The following is a 17291-nucleotide window of genomic DNA, read 5'->3' as shown; positions in this document are numbered from 1 at the left end:
CACTGTTGTATCATTGACCTGTCACTGGAGATTCAACTCTTAGTCACAGACCTCTGTGTTTCCTACTCTGACTATCACCAAGCCAAAAGAGCAGTATATTCCCTTAATCCTGGGTATTGCAATCCTATTGGGGCTGATTGAATTGGCACTGTTACAAGGGCTCTAGCCACCCCAGTCAGGTCACTGAAGCCAATCATCAGCTATCAGCCATCTTATGTTAACATGTACAATGACACCATGAAACCGTGTGCCTTGTGTAAAGGTTTCAAACAATCTCTTGTTCATGTGGTTTTATATTTTTTCTTTTTACTATTTGTATTGAAGTATAATTGTTTTACAATGTTGTGCTAATTTCTGCTGTTCAACGAATTGAATCAGCCATATGCATACGTATCTCCCTTCCCTCTTGGACCTATCTCCCACCTCCTTAATTTCACCCATTTGGTCATCACAGAGCACCAGACTGGGCTTCCTGTGCTTTATGGGCTATTACTCAGCCATAAAAAGGAATAGATTTGTGTCATTCGTAGAGATGTGGAGGATCTAGTATCTGACAGGGTGAAGTAAATCAGAAAGAGAAAAACAAATATCATATATCAAGTGATTTTAGACAATCCCCTGAATTGAAGGAGAGGTGAGGGCCTTCCCCAGGACCACTTGATTCATGTACCTCAACTACTTGGAACAGGTTCAGACCTTCTTATACCTGGTGGTCCCAACTATTAAAATATTCCACAACCCTTTGAACAGACTCCTAGAATGCTGAGGTCTCTGATCTATTAATTCTTTGATGACTGCACACTTCAAGTTTGGGGCAATGTCTCTGAACTGGATTTCAGACCATCACTTGTGTAATTATTTTGAAATTTGTTATTATAACTCTAATTAGATGTGTACTCTCCTGGTTATAACAAGCCCTGCCCTCAACTGTTAAAATATCTGCCACCTAGGCTGGTAATGTCCTTACCATTAACTCTGATACCTTGGTATTATAGAGTAGATTGTGGTGTATTTGCCTGAAAATTTGATTTATTGGATTTTATAAGCGTGATGTTAAGCTTTTGATTCTCAAGGCATCCATTTCAAAGACCTTCATCTTAAATAAATGTATTGCCAGCTATACAAAAGATAAGGATCCAGGCCATTCCACTCATGAAGTTCCCTTTTTCTTTTTTTTTAATTTTTTAAATTAATTTATTTATTTTAGTTGGATGCTAATTACTTTACAATATTGTAGTGGTTTTTGCCATACATTAACATGAATCAGCCATGGGTTTACATATGTTACCCATCCTGAACTCCCCTCCCAAGTCCCTCCCCATCCCATCCCTCTGGGTCATCCCAGTGCATCAACCCTGAGCACTTGTCTCATGCATCAACCCTGGACTGGCATTCTGTTTCACATATGATAATATACATGTTTCAATGCTATTCTCTCAGATTGTCCCACCATCACCTTCTCCCACAGAGTCCATAAGACTGTTCTATGCATCTGTGTCTCTTTTTCTGTCTCGCATATAGGGTTATCGTTACCATCTTTCAAATTCCATATATAGACATAATCATATGGTTTTTATCTTTCAATTTGTTAATGTGATCGCCAGTCCAGGTTCGATGCATGAGACAGGCTGTTCAAGGCTGATACACTTGGATGACCCAGAAGGATGGGATGGGGAGGGAGGTGGGAGGGGGGTTCAGAATGGGGAACATATGTACACCCATGGATGATTCATGTCAATGTATGGCACAAACCACTACAATATTGTAAAGTAATTAGCCTCCAATTAAAATAAATAAATTTTAAAAAAGAGTGAACCTACAAAACTCTAGGAAACCCACCCTTGACAGCAATAAATGCAGAGCCAAGACAATATTCTCTTTATCTATGGCCTTGCTGAGTGGCTACAGCTGTGCTGTTTAACCTCCAGGATATGTGAATAATAAATCTTGCTTTTTCAAAGTCTCCTATTAGTTGTTGCTGAGATCGTGTCTTGGTCTTGTGCTCATGCTCAGTTGTGTTCAACCCTTTGCAACCCTTTGGACTGTAGCCTGCCATGGTCCTCTCTCCATGGGATTTTTCAGGCAAGGTTACTGGAGTGGGTTGCCATTTCCTCCTCCAGGGTATGTTCTCAACCCAGGGATCAAACTGCCTCTACTGTGTCTCCTGCATTACAGGCGGAATCTTTTCCCACTGAAACATCAGGGTCACTGAGATACACCTTGCAATCATAAGAACCACATGGGCTGGCCCAGCAACAATATTGTCTCAGGTAGGGCAGATGCCTGTGGGAAATGCTATAAAGCAGGAAAGGCCCAGGTGGGCAGCCCAAGAATTCCTAGATGATACCATCACTGTAGAATGAGACCAACACAAAACAGAGTATAAGGTAATCTAGGTGCAAGATAAGCACATGGAAATGAAGAATAAGGATAATCCTCATAATGAGTGTCTTCTAGTGAAATGAAGCCTTTGCAAGAGACAGGCTAGGGTTTATATATAAATATAAGTACAAAATAGAGACAGAACAAATAGAACTGAAAAGACTCCATTAGCTCAATAAATGATTTTATGAACTTTATAGAGAAGTATTTATAACTAAATAATCAATAAACTAGTTAGAAGAAAGGATACAGGGATTCAGAAGTCCCAGAACATAGTAGAAAATTATTACATTTTTTGAGTAAATAAAGAGTTGAGTAAATGAGTTGCTTGGTACTGTACTTTGAGGAAAATCAAGGAGGCTACCATTGTGTGTCATCTAACCTTTGTTTTCTAGAAAATTTTGTTCAGTGATTGAAAAGTAATCTTAACAGAACTGACCAAGAAATGGCAGATAACCCCTAAGTCTAACAGTAAGAATCCAGAATGCTGCAGAATTTGAGAAATGTAAGCTAGAACTATTAAGATCAACATAGTAAGGTAACTATTATCATGTAGATTTTACTTATGACAATACTGCAAATAAGAGAGTGTAAGTGAAATTGCTGCTGCTATGATCTCACTGAGGAGTGCCAAGACCAGATTCTGGCATGTGACTCCTTTGCAATTATTGAAAATTCCTGTGTAAATGTACACGTGCATGTTACTTCCACTTAGAATTCATTTATATAACCTCATTCCTTCTACTTATTCATTTTTTCTTATTTTTATACCATTGTTGGGGCTTCTCAGGTGTCGTGTGTGGTAAAGATCCTACCTGCCAAAGCAGGAGACATAAGAGATGTGAGTTCAACCCTTGGGTCAGGAAGATCCTCTGGAGGAGTACACGGCAACCTATTCCAGTATTCTTGCCTGGAGAATCCCATGGACAGAGAAGCCTGGTGCGCTACAGTCCATATGGGCACAAAAAGTCAAACGCCCCTGAAGAGACCTAGCATGCATTCTTACATACCATTGTTATCAGAGTTTCCCTTCCTATTACCTTGCTACTGTTAATCCAATGAATACTTTTCTGTCACCATCTAAATCTGTGAGCAGTGCCTAATTCTCCCCCTTCTTGGCTCACTGAACATCGCACTTTCCTAGTGCTTCTGTCAATAGTTTTTATCATTATTTTTCTTATTTATCTGTGATACCCTTCTTATAAACAGAAGGGTAAAACAGTACCCTTCATTCTAAACAATATAATGGGAAAGACTAGAAATCTCTTCTAGAAAATTAGTGATACCAAGAGAACATTTTATGGAAAGATGAGCACAATGAAGGACAGAAATGGTATGGACCTAACAGAACCTGAAGATATTAAGAGGTGGCAACAATACACAAAAGAACTATACACTCAAAAAAAATCTTCATGATCCAGATAACCACAATGGTGTGATCACTCCCCTAGAGCCAGACTTCCTAGAATGCAAGATCAAGTGGTCCTTAGGAAACATCACCACAAACAAAGCTACAGGAGGTGATAGAATTGCAGTTGAGCTATTTCAAATCTTCAAGGATGAAGCTGCTAAAGTGCTGCACTCAATATGCCAGCAAATTTGGAAAACTCAGCAGTGGCCACAGGACCTGAAAAGGTTAGTTTGCATTCCAATCCAAAGAAAGACAATGGCAAAGAATGTTCAAACTACCACACAATTGCACTCATCTCACACATTAACAAAGTAATGCTCAAAATTGTCCAAGGCACCCTTCAACAATATGTGAACCATGAACTTCCATATGTTCAAGCTGGATTTAGAACAGGCAGAGGAGACAGAGATCAAATTGCCAATATCCGCTGGATCATCACAAAAGCAAAAGAGTTCCAGAAAAACATCTAATTCTGCTTTATTGACTATGCCAAAGCCTTTGACTATGAGAATCACAACAAACTGTGGGGAATTCTTCAAGAGATAGGAATACTAGACCACCTTATCTGCCTCCTGAGAAATCTGTATGCAAATCAAGAAGCAACAATTAAAACTGGACATGGAACAAAAGACTGATTCCAAATTGGGAAAGGAGTACATCAAGGCTGTTTATTGTCACCCTGCTTATTTTCTTATATGCAGAGTACTTCATGGGAAATGCCAGGCTGGATGAAGCACAAGCTGGAATCAAGACTTCCAGGAGAAATATCAACAACCTCAGATAGGCAGATGACACCACACTTATGGCAGAAATTGAAGAACTAAAGAGACACTTTTGATGAAGGTGAAGGAGGAGAGTGAAAATGTTTGCTTAAAACTCAACATTCAGAAAACTTAGATCATGGCATCCAGTCCCATCACTTCATGGCAAATAGATGGGGAAACAAAGGAAACTGTGACAGACTTTATTTTTTAAGGCTCCAAAATCACTGCAGATGATGTCTTCAGCCATGAAATTAAAAGACACTTGCTCCTTGGAAGGAAAGCTATGACAAACCTAGACAACATATTAAAAAGCAGAGACATTACTTTGGCAACCAAGGTCGGGAAAGCTATGGTTTTACCAGTAGTCATGTATGGATGTGAGAGCTGAAATATAAAGAAAGCTGAGCACAAAAGAATTGATGTGTTTGAACTGTGGTGTTGGAGAAGACTTTTAAGAGTCCCTTGGACTGAAAGGAGATCAAACCAGTCAATCCTAAAGGAAATCAGTCCTGGATAGTCATTGGATGCTGAAGCTGAAACTCCAATACTGTGGCCTCCTGATGTGAAGAACTGACTCATTGGAAAGACCCCGAAGTTGAGAAAGATTGAAGGCAGGAGGAGTAGGGGAAGACAGAGGATGAGATGGTTGATTGGCATCACCAACTCGATGGACATAACTTTAAGCAAGCTCCGTGAGGTGTGATGGACAGGGAGGCCTGGCATGCTGCAGTCCATGGGATTGCAAAGAGTGAGACACAACTGAGCCACTGAACTGAACCCTTCTTTTACTGCTTGCATATTCCACATCTGCTTTCGGAGCTTCTCATCTCTGGCTCTCGATAGCATCTTGTATAATCAGTCACCATCTCAATTCCATCCAGGGTTTCAACCATTGTCTTTATTCTGACTCACATTTTTTTTTTTTGCCACATATGGAACAAAAATCACAGTTGAATATATGAATGCCTTCTAGATCACCCTAAATTCTTCCCAGAATCAAACAATAAACCAACAAACAAATAAATGCATCTGCCTGTGTGGCATTATTTCCTAGATATGTGACACAAATATCAGAAACTGAATTCCCATTTCAGTAGCTGCCTTTCTATGTTTCTGTTCTAATAAGGACACCAGTATGGATCCAGTCACTCAAACCAGAAAGCTTACATCCATATTTAATTCCATATCTCTCTGAATCTCTCTTGATCTTCAGTGCAAGGTAGTTGGCAAGTGATGGCTGCTCTTAGTCTCCAAATCTACTGGTTCTCTCCATCTCATTGCTGCTATGTAACCTTAGTGAGCTTTTCCTCTTTGCTGGGTTATTGGAACAGTTTCCATCTGTCTCCCCTGCTTTCTTAACTATTCCCACTCAATCCATTCTTTTCACCCAAGTCAGGATGATTTTTCTAACCTTAAAGATCCACTGTTCCTCTCCACAGTGCATGTCACAAATTTCAGTCTCAGAATAGAAGGACATGCGTGGGGAGGGTAGGTAGCCTTACAATTTTCCAATTGGAAAATTAACAGGTTAATACTTCATACTGTCCAGGAGGGCATGGTGGGTGTAGTCTAGTACCACGCCTCGGAGCAGGATCTGTTCTCCCAATTAGAGACACAAGTGGTTCCTCACATTTCTTCTTCAAACCAAATGACTGTTGATTCACAAAAATGTTCGAACTTTTCTTTCCTGCACAGTTCTGCCAATACTTTAAGCTGATCTAGAATTTTGAGTCTGTGACAGACAATTTTGAATTTCGCTGCACTTTGACATCTCTGTGTTCAGGGCAATGGCTTATGTCCCATGATCTGAAAGGAGGTCTCATGTGAAGAAGCTCCTATCATCTCCTAACTCCTGCTCTCTCCATGTCCCTTGCCACAGTCATCTCCCTTGAAACTCCTTCCCATCAAGGCTGTCTACCCTCTCCTCCACTGCCACTTCCTCTCCTTTTCACATTATGGAATCCTGGCCACCAAGACCATTTTCATGTCACTTCACCTCCATTGCCTCTTAGTCACTTTTGCTTCAGCTCAGTTTATACTCAGTCAGTAGTTGGTGGAGAGGAGAATTGTTGTTGTTGTTGTTTTTCCCATCACCTAATGGCTCTGTAGGAGAAGAAGACCTTATACTTTCATTCCAGGGGTGTTAGAGAAAAGGGTTTCCTTTCTGAGCTACAGTTGGTTTCCTCCATGAGAATATGAATCTACACAAAGGCATCAAATCCACCTCAGATGATTGTAATGGTCTCATTATGCAAAAAGTGTTTTCACGCCTTCTGAGCCCTTGGTTACTTTTAAAGCCTCTCTAAAATGTTAACGGTGATTCATGACTTGCCCAAATCAATTGCCTTTAAGCCCCAGGATTTTAAGTCAAGTAAAAGGAGCTCTAGGAGGTAGGGGACCAGGGAGTATGGGAAGACAGATGTCATTTCATCTCTCTCAAAAAGTAAATCCTGATTAAATGCCTTCAGAGGTATCTTATTATTATTAAACACTAAACCTACCATTATAATGTACAAGATCTTTCATTGTATTCCTTTCCATTGTGTTTCCACATTCAACATTCTCCCTTCCCAACTTCTTCACACACACACACACACACACACACACACACACACACACACACACACAGAGTTTAAGAAGCAATGCTCAGGTCTCAGTTCTCTGAATGCAGAATACTTTCTCCTGATTACATCAACTTCTCTCTCTTTCACTCTCTGTCTCTCAATGCACTATGATTTCTTTTTTGGGCTTTCATCCTTTTTTTTTCCTTCTGTTTGTAATATCTGATCCCTGAGTGTTCTACCATTTACTCAGGCTTCAATTTCAGTTTATGTAACACTTCTGCTGACAGCTTTCTCTAATCTCCTTAAATTTGGTAAACCTTCCTGATTTGTGATGCATAATCCACTGTACCTTTACCATTGTTGAACTAAATAGCCCCCCACTAGTCTGGGAGCTCCAAGACATGATTTATATCTGTTTTGTTCAAGGTATACCCTGAACTATGCATGTCACAGGAGGTCTCTCCACCCATAAACCATCCCCCATCTAATAATTGCTACAATGCTAAGAGATGGTCAGAGCACACAAGTCTAGGCTTTGTAATTTTTTCTCCCAGAACTCAGTTGTAATACACATCTTCAGGTTTTGTTTCCAAGAACCAACAACCATCTTCAAACCCAAGAATCTCTTCTAGATAATGAAGTCAAGTTTGTTGTTAGACACAATGTTTCCCATATGGTTAACCTTAAAGATTCCAGGCAGACAACATTTACAGCCAATTCTTCTAAAACAAGGTACTAGGAGTTCAAACATGTGCCATAGGCATTTGACTCTGAGCTGCAGTGTATACACAGAAAGAGAATACACAGGCATCATTGCCTGATTCTCATTCAGTTCATCGTTGATGGCTTTAGGAAAGTTACTTATTTATTCAGCTCATATTTACTGAAGATTTGCTATATGTCAGGCATTGTGACAAAAGCTAAGAAACTGATAGTAAGAAAAAGAGACAGTGCTCTGGCCATTGTAGAGTTTACAGCTGAGTAAGGAAGACAAGCAATCATCATAGATTGCCAACAACTATGGGGTATCCTATAGAGCAAGGGCCCTTTTGTAAATCAGAGAGTAATTTCTATGTGGATCTTTCTGAACTGAGCATGATTGTGTGTTTAAGATTTCTTATTGCTCTGCCATTGCCCAGTGTTCCAAACAACCGACCCTCTGTCCTAGAATTACAAGTTTCTAGGATCTTTGGACACAAACAGCAAAGTACCTACAAGCATTATCTCAGGCTACATACTCAATGGCTTAAAGACTGACATCTCTCTAGAGAGGGTCCCAGGAGATACATGAAATCCCAGCATTGATTTGGGACATAAGCTGCAAAAGGATCTCTGTTATAAACATAAACATTCCTTTTTATTGAAGCATCAACCTCATCTTTCACTCACTTCTCAAGGTCACATATAACCCATTTCTACGTATCTTGTATTTACACACTCTTTCCATCCCTTAATTCTTCTTTGATCTATCAAGAACTGAAAAATTAGCTCTACAAACACACAACTGCATATGTCTTTTTACTTTCTTTTCAGACTTTGAGTTTTGTTCTTTGAAGTCAGAGTTTTGGTTTCTCCTTCAGAGAAAGTCCCTCACGCCTGCCAGTGGCCTGAACTTCTAGGTACAAATGTGAAGGTGTGGGGTGAAACTTGTGAAGTACTTGGGCAAGACTTCAACATAGAATCAAGACATATGTCTTTTCTCTGCTCAACATTCAAATGTAAAGAAATGTATTACCAGGCCTTCCATCTTTATTCCTTTTACCTAACAAAATAAGAATGAGGATTTCATCCCACATCTATGTCTTTTCAGAATATTACTTCCCCCCACCTTATAGGCATCACTTGTGTCAGTAGCACCCATAATTGCTATACACCCTGGGTCTCCTTTGCTTTTCCAAATGGGTTTTTTTATTATGGCCAGCCTTTCCCTTTCTCTGGTTGACTATTTGATGTCAAGAGAAAATAACTTATCCAAGCCCTTGACTATGAAAAACCACATCAGGACTTCAGTGTCATCCAGAAATTTCAAATTTTGAACTGTATTTGATACATAGATGAATTTTGGGTTGTCTCCCTTTAGGAAAGGAGTTTGCTCAACAACTTAGGAAATAGTGATGTGAATATTCAATGAACAAAATGACCACCTTGGCAGATAAAATACTGTGTTTTCATCCAGTCCATCTTTCCCTGGGACTCACAGATGGTCTACATTTCCCATCCATAGCCATAGTGAGTTGATGCCATATGATTGAAATCCAACTGATTGGATTTAGGCAGAAATATAACATTCCACTACAGTATCTGGTCTATGAAACCCTCTGACAGAATCCTCCTTGCTCTTACTTCTTCTGACAAGTGAATGAAATAGATTCTAAGAACCAAGTGAAACATAGGGTCATTAAGTGAGCAAGTGCCTAGTTCCTGAGTAATTACAGGGAGCAGAGCTTCTCAATCTCCACTCTTTTTAACCCATACTGACATTTACATTATCAAGAATAATGTGATATCAAGACTTCTCTGGCAGTCCGATGGTTAGGACTCCATGCACCCAGTGAAGCAGGGACAAGTTTCATCCGTGATAAAGGAGCTAAGATCCCAAATAATGCATAGCAAGGCCAAAAAGGACAAAAAGAATAATGTGATATCACATAACATGACAAGGGATGACATCACCTAATATAACACAGTATAATACAACCAAGTCTCTAGATTGAGCCTAGTTATAATTTATCTGAGTAAACCAAAAGGGATACCTGTGAGGACCTGGTATTTGATCTGAAATCATGCCTGGTTTCAGAGAAAAGCAATCCATGTGAGTATCTGGGAATCAATCATTCTAGGTAGAGGGGACAACACACAGAAACCAAAGGCAGGGAGCCACTGTTTCAGAAACAGAAACTAGTCTATCTGGTGTCTAGTGCCTGAAGAGGAGAGGAGTGGGGGCTGAGACTGATGGGGTAGGTGGAGACAGATTATGTAGAACTCTGTGGGAGATGGTGAAGGGTTCAATTCCATGGAAACTGTGATGGAACATCATTGGGAGATTTTAAGCAAGGAAAAGTCATGATCATATTATGATATATATGTTTCTAAAAGATAATTTGGACTACTTCAGAGAATGACTCAAGAAGAGAAGCAGAGACACTACATAGGAGAAATGATCCAGGCAAAAATGTTAAGGAATTACATAAAGCAATTATAGTAGAAATGGGAGAGTGGATATATTGCATGAGTCATTTAATGAACTGAATCTGGAGAAATCATATGATTATACATTTATATAATCATTGTATGTAAGGAATATGGAATAATAAACATATAAACAAACTACATGGGTCCTGATTTTGCTAAATGTTCAGGATGCTTGCAAGTAGTCACTAAGAAGTTCTAATGTTAGACTTGTTAGACTTCTTGGTTCAGTTGAGTCTCTCAGCTGTGTGCAATTCTTTGCAACCCCTTGGACTACAGCACACCAGGCTTCCCTGTCCATCAGCATCTACTGAAGTTTGCTCAAATGTATGTCCATAGAGACCGTGATGCCATCCAACTGTCTCATCCTCTGTCGTCCCCTTCTCCTGCCTTCTATTTCTCCCAGCATCAGGGTCTTTTCAAATGAATCTGTTCTTCGCATCAGGTGGCCAAAATATTGGAGTTTCAGCTTAAGCATCAGTCGTTCCAATGAATATTCAGGACTGATTTTCCTTAGGATTGACTGGCTGGATCTCCTTTCAGTCCAAGGGACTCTCAAGAGTCTTCTACAACACCACAGTTCAAAAGCACCAATTCTATGGTGCTCAGCTTTCTTTATAGTCCAACACTCTCATTCATACATGACTACTGGAGAAATCATAGCTTTGACTAGACAGACCTTTGTTGGTAAAGTAATTTATCTGCTTCATAGTATGCTGTCTAGGTTTGTCATAGCTTTTCTTCCAAGGAGCAAGCATCTTTTAATTACATGGATGTACCATCTGCAGTGATTTTGGAGCCTCAAAAAATAAGATATCCTATGGTTTCCATTGTTTCCCCACCTATTTGTCATGAAGTGATGGGACCAGATGCCATGGTCTTAGTTTTTTGAATGTTGAATTTTAAGCTAACTTTTTCACTCTCTACTTTCACTTTCATCAAGAGGCTCTTTAGTTCCTCTCATCCTGCCATAAGGTGGTGTCATCTGCATATCTGAGGTTATTGATATTTCTCCCGGCAATCTTGATTCCAGCTTGTGCTTCATCCAGCCCAGCATTTTGCATGATGAGCTCTGCATAGAAGTTAAATAAACAGGTGACAATATACAGTCTTGACTTACTCCTTTCACAATTTGGAACCATGTCCGGTTCTAGCTGTTGCTTCTTGACCTGCATACAGATTTCTTAGGAGGCAGATAAGGTGGTCTGGTGTTCCCATCTCTTGAAGAATTTCCCACAGTTTGTTGTAATCCACATAGTCAAAGACTTTAGCATAGTCAATAAGAAGATGTAGATGATTTTCTGGAACTCTCTTGCTTTCTTGATGATCCAGTGGATGTTGGCAATTTGATCTCTGGATCCTTTGCCTGTTCTAAATCCAGCTTGAACAACTGGAAGGTCACCATTCACGTATTGTTGAAGCCTGCCTTGGAGAATTTTGAGCATTACTTTGCTAGTGTATGAGGTGAGTGCAGTTGTGTGGTAGCTTGAATATTCTTTGGCATTGACTTTCTTTGGGATTGGAATGAAAACACCTTTTCCATTCCTGTGGCCATGCTGGGTTTTCCAAATTTGCTGGCATAATGAGTACAGCACTTTAACACAGTCATCTTTGAGGATTTGAAATAGCTCAACTGGAATTTCATCACCTCCACTCTCATTGTTTGTAGTGATGCTTCCTTCCTAAGTCCCACTTGACTGCACATTCCAGGATGTCTGGCTCTAGGTGCATTATCACACCATGGTGATTATCTGGGTCGTGAAGACCTTTTTTGTATAATTCTTCTGTATATTTTGCCACCTCTTCTTAACATCTTCTGCTTCTGTTAGTTCCATACCATTTCTGTTGTTTATTGAGCCCATCTTTGCATGAAATGTTCCCTTGATATCTCTAATTTTCTTGAAGAGATCTCTAGTCTTTCCTATTCTATTTTTTTCCTCTCTTTCTTTGCACTAATCACTGAGGAAGGCTTTCTTATCTATCCTTGCTATTCTTTGGAATTCTGAATTCAAATGGGTATATCTTTCCTTTTCTCCTTTGCCGTTCGCTTCTCTTCCTTTCACATCTACTAGAACGGCTACATTTTTAAAGTGTTTATACCAACTGTTGGTGAGGAGATGAAGTAACTGAATCCCTCATGCACAGCTGATGGGAATGTAAAATGTTACAATCACTCTGGAAAGCATTTTGGTAGTAGCTTCACTTATAAACTAACTAGTCATTTGCAATATTCAATTGCCAACCCAGCAACTATACCCTGACATTTTTATCTCTGGTAAATGAATGTTTACGTGCATACAATAGTTTGCACAGGAATGTCCATAGCAGATTTATAGGACATCAAAGTTTGAAACAACCAAAATGTCCTTCATAGGTAAATGATTTGGCAGCACTGAAAAGGAATGAACTCCATATTGATATGCACAGCAACTTGGATAAATGTCAAGGGTATTATAGTGAGTGGAAAAATGGCACTCAAGGGCATGATTCCATTTATATATCATTCTCAAACTGAGAAAATTAAAGTGATGAAGGACAGAACATTGATTTCCAGGGTTTAGTGATTGCCAGGGAGAAGGAGTACACATGACTATAATGAGACAGCATGAGAGAAATCTTCGTGGTGGTGAAATAATTCTAGATGTTGATTGAGATGATATTTACAGAGTCCACATTTTTGTGATACAATTTTATTGAACTTCACGTGTACATAGTACTTCTGTCAGTATCTTTTAAACTGTACTATTGCTATATACAATGTAAACATGGGGAGGGAATCAGATGAAAGATGCAGGAGGATGTCCGGTAAAATCTTTGCCACTTGCAGCACTATTTACAACAGCCAAGGCATGGAAGTGACCTAGATGTCTATCAGCAGATGAATAGATAAAGAAACTGTGGGACATATATACAATGGAGTATTACTTAACTATAAAAAGAACAAATTTGAGCCAGTTCTAGTAAGGTGGATGAGCCTAGAGCCTATTATACAGAGTGAAGTAAGTCAAAAAGAGAAAAACAAATATCAGATACTAATGCATATATGTATGGAATCTAGAAAAACGGTATTGATGAACCTATTTTCAGGGAAGGAATGGAGATGCTGGTGTGGAGAATGGACATAGTCAGGGAGGGAGAAAGTGAGACAAACGGAAAAAGTAGCATCAACATGTATATACTACCATGTGTAAAATAAATAGCTGGCAAGAAGTTGCTGTATAACACAAGGAGCCCAGTCTGGCACTCCATGATGACCCAGAGGGATGGGGGTGGGGAGGAGGGAGGAAAGGAAGCTCAAGAAAGAGGAGTTAAATGTATCATTATGGCTGATTCACATTGTTGTGTGGCAGAAGCCAACAAAACACTGTAAAAATTTAAATAAAGCAAAAAATGAAAAATCAGTTCAGTTCAGTCACTCAGTCGTGTCTGACTCTTTGTGACCCCATGGACTGCAGCACGCAAGGCTTCCTTGTCCATTACCAACTCCTGGTGCTTGCTCAAACTCATGTCCATCAAATCAGTGATGGCATCCAACCATCTCATCCTCTGTTGTCCCTTTCTCCTCCTGCCTTCAGTCTTTCCCAGCATCAGGGTCTTTTTCAATGAGTCAACTCTTCACATCAAGAGGCCAAAGTTTTGAAGTTTCAGCCTCAGTATCTGTCCTTCCAATGAATATTCAGGGCTGATTTCCACTAGGATCAACTGGTTTGATCTCCTTGCAGTCCAAGAAACTCTCAGGAGTCTTCTCCAACACCGCAGTTCAAAAGCATCAATTCTTCAGTGCACAGCTTTCTTTATATTCCAACTCTCGCATCCACACATGACTACTGGAAAAGCCATAGCATTGACTAGACAGACCTTTGTTAGCAAAGTAATGTCTCTGCTTTTTAATATGCTTTCTAGGTTTGCCATAGCTTTGCCTCCAAGGAGCAAGTGTCTTTTAATTTCATGGCTGCAGTCACAATCTGCAGTGATTTTGGAGCCCAAGAAAACAAAATCTCTCAATGTTTCCTTTGTTTCCCCATCTATTTCCCATGAAGTGATGGGACTGAATGCCATGATCTTAGTTTACTGAATATTGAGTTTTAAGCCAACTTTTTTACTCACCTCTTTCATTTTCATCAAGAGGCTCTTTAGTTCTTTGTTTGCTGCCATAGGGTGGTGTTGTCTGCATATCTGAGGTTATTGATATATCTCCCTGCAGCCTTGATTCCAGTTTGTGCTTTATCCAGCCTGGCATTTCACATGATGTACTCTGTATAGAAGTTAAATAAGGAGGGTCGCGATATACAGCCTTAACGTACTCCTTTCCTGACTTGGAACCAGTCTGTTGTTCCATGTCCAGTTCTAACTGTTGCTTCTTGATCTGCATACAGATTTCTCAGGAGGCAGGTCAGGTGGTCTGGTATTCCCATCTCTTGAAGAATTTTCCACAGTTTGTTGTGATCCACATAGTCAAAGGCTTTGGCCTAGTAAATAAAGCAGAAATAGATGTTTTTCTGGAAGTCTTATGCTTTTTTGATGATCCAATGATGTCAACAAGTGGATCTCTGGTTCCTCTTCCTTTTCTAAAGCCAGCTTGAACATCTGGAATTCCACAGTTCACGTACTGCTGAAGCCTGCCTTGGAGAGTTTTGAGCATTGCTTTGCTAGCATTGCTTTGCTAGTGTGAGGTGAGTGCAATTCTGTGATAGTCTGAACTTTCTTTGGCATTGACCCAAAGAAGGATTGGAATGAAAACTGACCTTTTCCATTCCTGTGGCCATAACTGAGTTTTCCAAATTTGCTGGCATATTGAGTGCAGCACTTTAACACCATCATATTTTATTATTTGAAATAGCTCAACTGGAATTCCATCACCTTCACTAGAATTGTTTGTAGAGATGCCTCCTAAGGCCCACTCGACTTCACACTCCAGGATATCTGGCTCTAGATGTGTGATTACATCATTGTGGTTACCTGGCTCATTAAGATGTTTTTTGCTTAGTTCTTCTGTGTATTCTTGCCACCTTTTCTTAATATCTTCAGCTTCTCTTAGGTCCATACCATTTCTGTCCTTTACTGTGCCCATCTTTACATGAAATAGTCCCTTTGTATCGCTAATTTAAATTTAGATTTAAATTTATTTAAAAATTTGAATAAAGCAAAAAATTAAAAAAAAATCTAAACAAAATGTTTTTTAAGGAAACCTTGAAGAAGTCAAGAAAGTCAGAACTCAAATCCCACAGCTTTGTGACCCCAGCTAGCTCTGTTTCAGGGAAGAGTCTGCATCACTAGAGAGCACACAGGAAGGCTACAGGTATAGAAAATGCTTCTGTGATTATTGTTGGTTGATGGGACAACCTGAATCCCTTTGATAACCCTCTAAGACACTCAAGTTGAAGTTACTCTGAAGAAGTGAGGGCAGAGAAAGCCAGTCTATCTGGGAGATTGATTGACAGCTTGCAGAGTGAAGTCATTTGCACTGAGAAGGCATCTCTCTGAGACCCCAGGAGGACTCCTGCAGTGCCACCGAGTTAAATAGGAGAAAACTGAGAATGAAGGAGTCTCCCCATATAGGCTTTGTCTCTTTTTTTCCCCACCATATAACAGAGCTTTAATGCAAATCACATATTGTATTTTAAATGCTCTTATAGCCATATTTAGAAAGCAAAATAAATGGGTAAAATTAATTTTAAATAATATATTTCCCTTGGACTGCAAGGAGATCCAATCAATCCATCCTAAAGGAGATCAGTCCTGAGTGTTCATTGGAAGGACTGATGTTGAAGCTGAAACTCCAATACTTTGGCCACCTCATGTGAAGATTTGAGTCATTGGAAAAGACCCTAATGCTGGGAAGGATTGGGGGCAGGAGGAGAAGGGGACGACAGAGGATGAGATGGTTGGATGGCATCACCGACTCGATGGACATGGGTTTGGGTAAACTCTGGGAGTTGGTGATGGACAGGGAGGCCTGGCGTGCTGCGATTCATGAGGTCGCAAAGAGTCGGACACGACTGAGCGACTGAACTGAACTGAACTGAACCCAGTATATTCCATATATTTCCATTTCAACTTGTGATCTCTGTGTATCATTGTTAGTGTGATATATTATTTTTCATACTAAGTATTTGACATTCAGTGTGCATTTTACACCTACATTTCATCTAGAGTCAGATGCTAAATTTAGTTCCTAGTCTCGCTACATTTCTAGTGCTTATCAGCCACTCATGTGACTTGTGAGTCTACTGGATAGCACAGCCAAAGTGAATGGAAGTCATTTCAAGTCCTAGAGCAGGAGACAAATATAAAAAAAAAAGAAAAAAAAAGTCAAGATTTGAAGTAAAATAATAGCAAATTTTCTCCTTACTTAAACGTTACCATTAATCTTTTCTGTTTGTTTAAGCAGACGTTTAGTTATATTTTACAGTACAGGAAAAAGACTGCCAGAAGGAGAGAATCATCATTATTAACCTGAAAACTTACATATCATTAAAGACTGCCTTTTTGAGACCAATGTCTGTCATGAACTTAAATATCTGAACTTAACTCTTCTTCCCCATTTTGCCCATTTGACTCTTACTTCATTACTATCCATTTTCATATGTAAGATTTAATACATTGAGTCTTTAAAACAGAAAGGATCCAGTGTAAGTTTCAGAATCTAAAAGGATTAGGGGATTGACCCAGTGGGATAGCAGTGTTATAAATCTCTCCATGGGGTTCACAGCAAGATTCTTTGAACAATTTATGTTTTCCTCTAGGAGTTTTATTGTTTCTGGTCTTACGTTTAGATCTTTAATCCATTTTGAGTTTATTTTTGTGTACGGTGTTAGGAAGTGTTCTAGTTTCATTCTTTTACAAGTGGTTGACCAGTTTTCCCAGCACCACTTGTTAAAGAGGTTGTCTTTTCTCCATTGTATATTCTTGCCTCCTTTGTCGAAGATAAGGTGTCCATATGTGCGTGGGTTTATCTCTGGGCTTTCTATTTTGTTCCAT

The sequence above is a fragment of the Giraffa tippelskirchi genome, chromosome 12 (genome assembly GCF_054371585.1).
Source record: "Giraffa tippelskirchi isolate mGirTip1 chromosome 12, T2T-mGirTip1v1.2.pri, whole genome shotgun sequence".
NCBI classification, from domain to species: domain Eukaryota; kingdom Metazoa; phylum Chordata; class Mammalia; order Artiodactyla; family Giraffidae; genus Giraffa; species Giraffa tippelskirchi.
The sequence above is the reverse complement of the archived record's forward strand: the minus strand, read 5'-3'. Positions refer to the sequence as shown.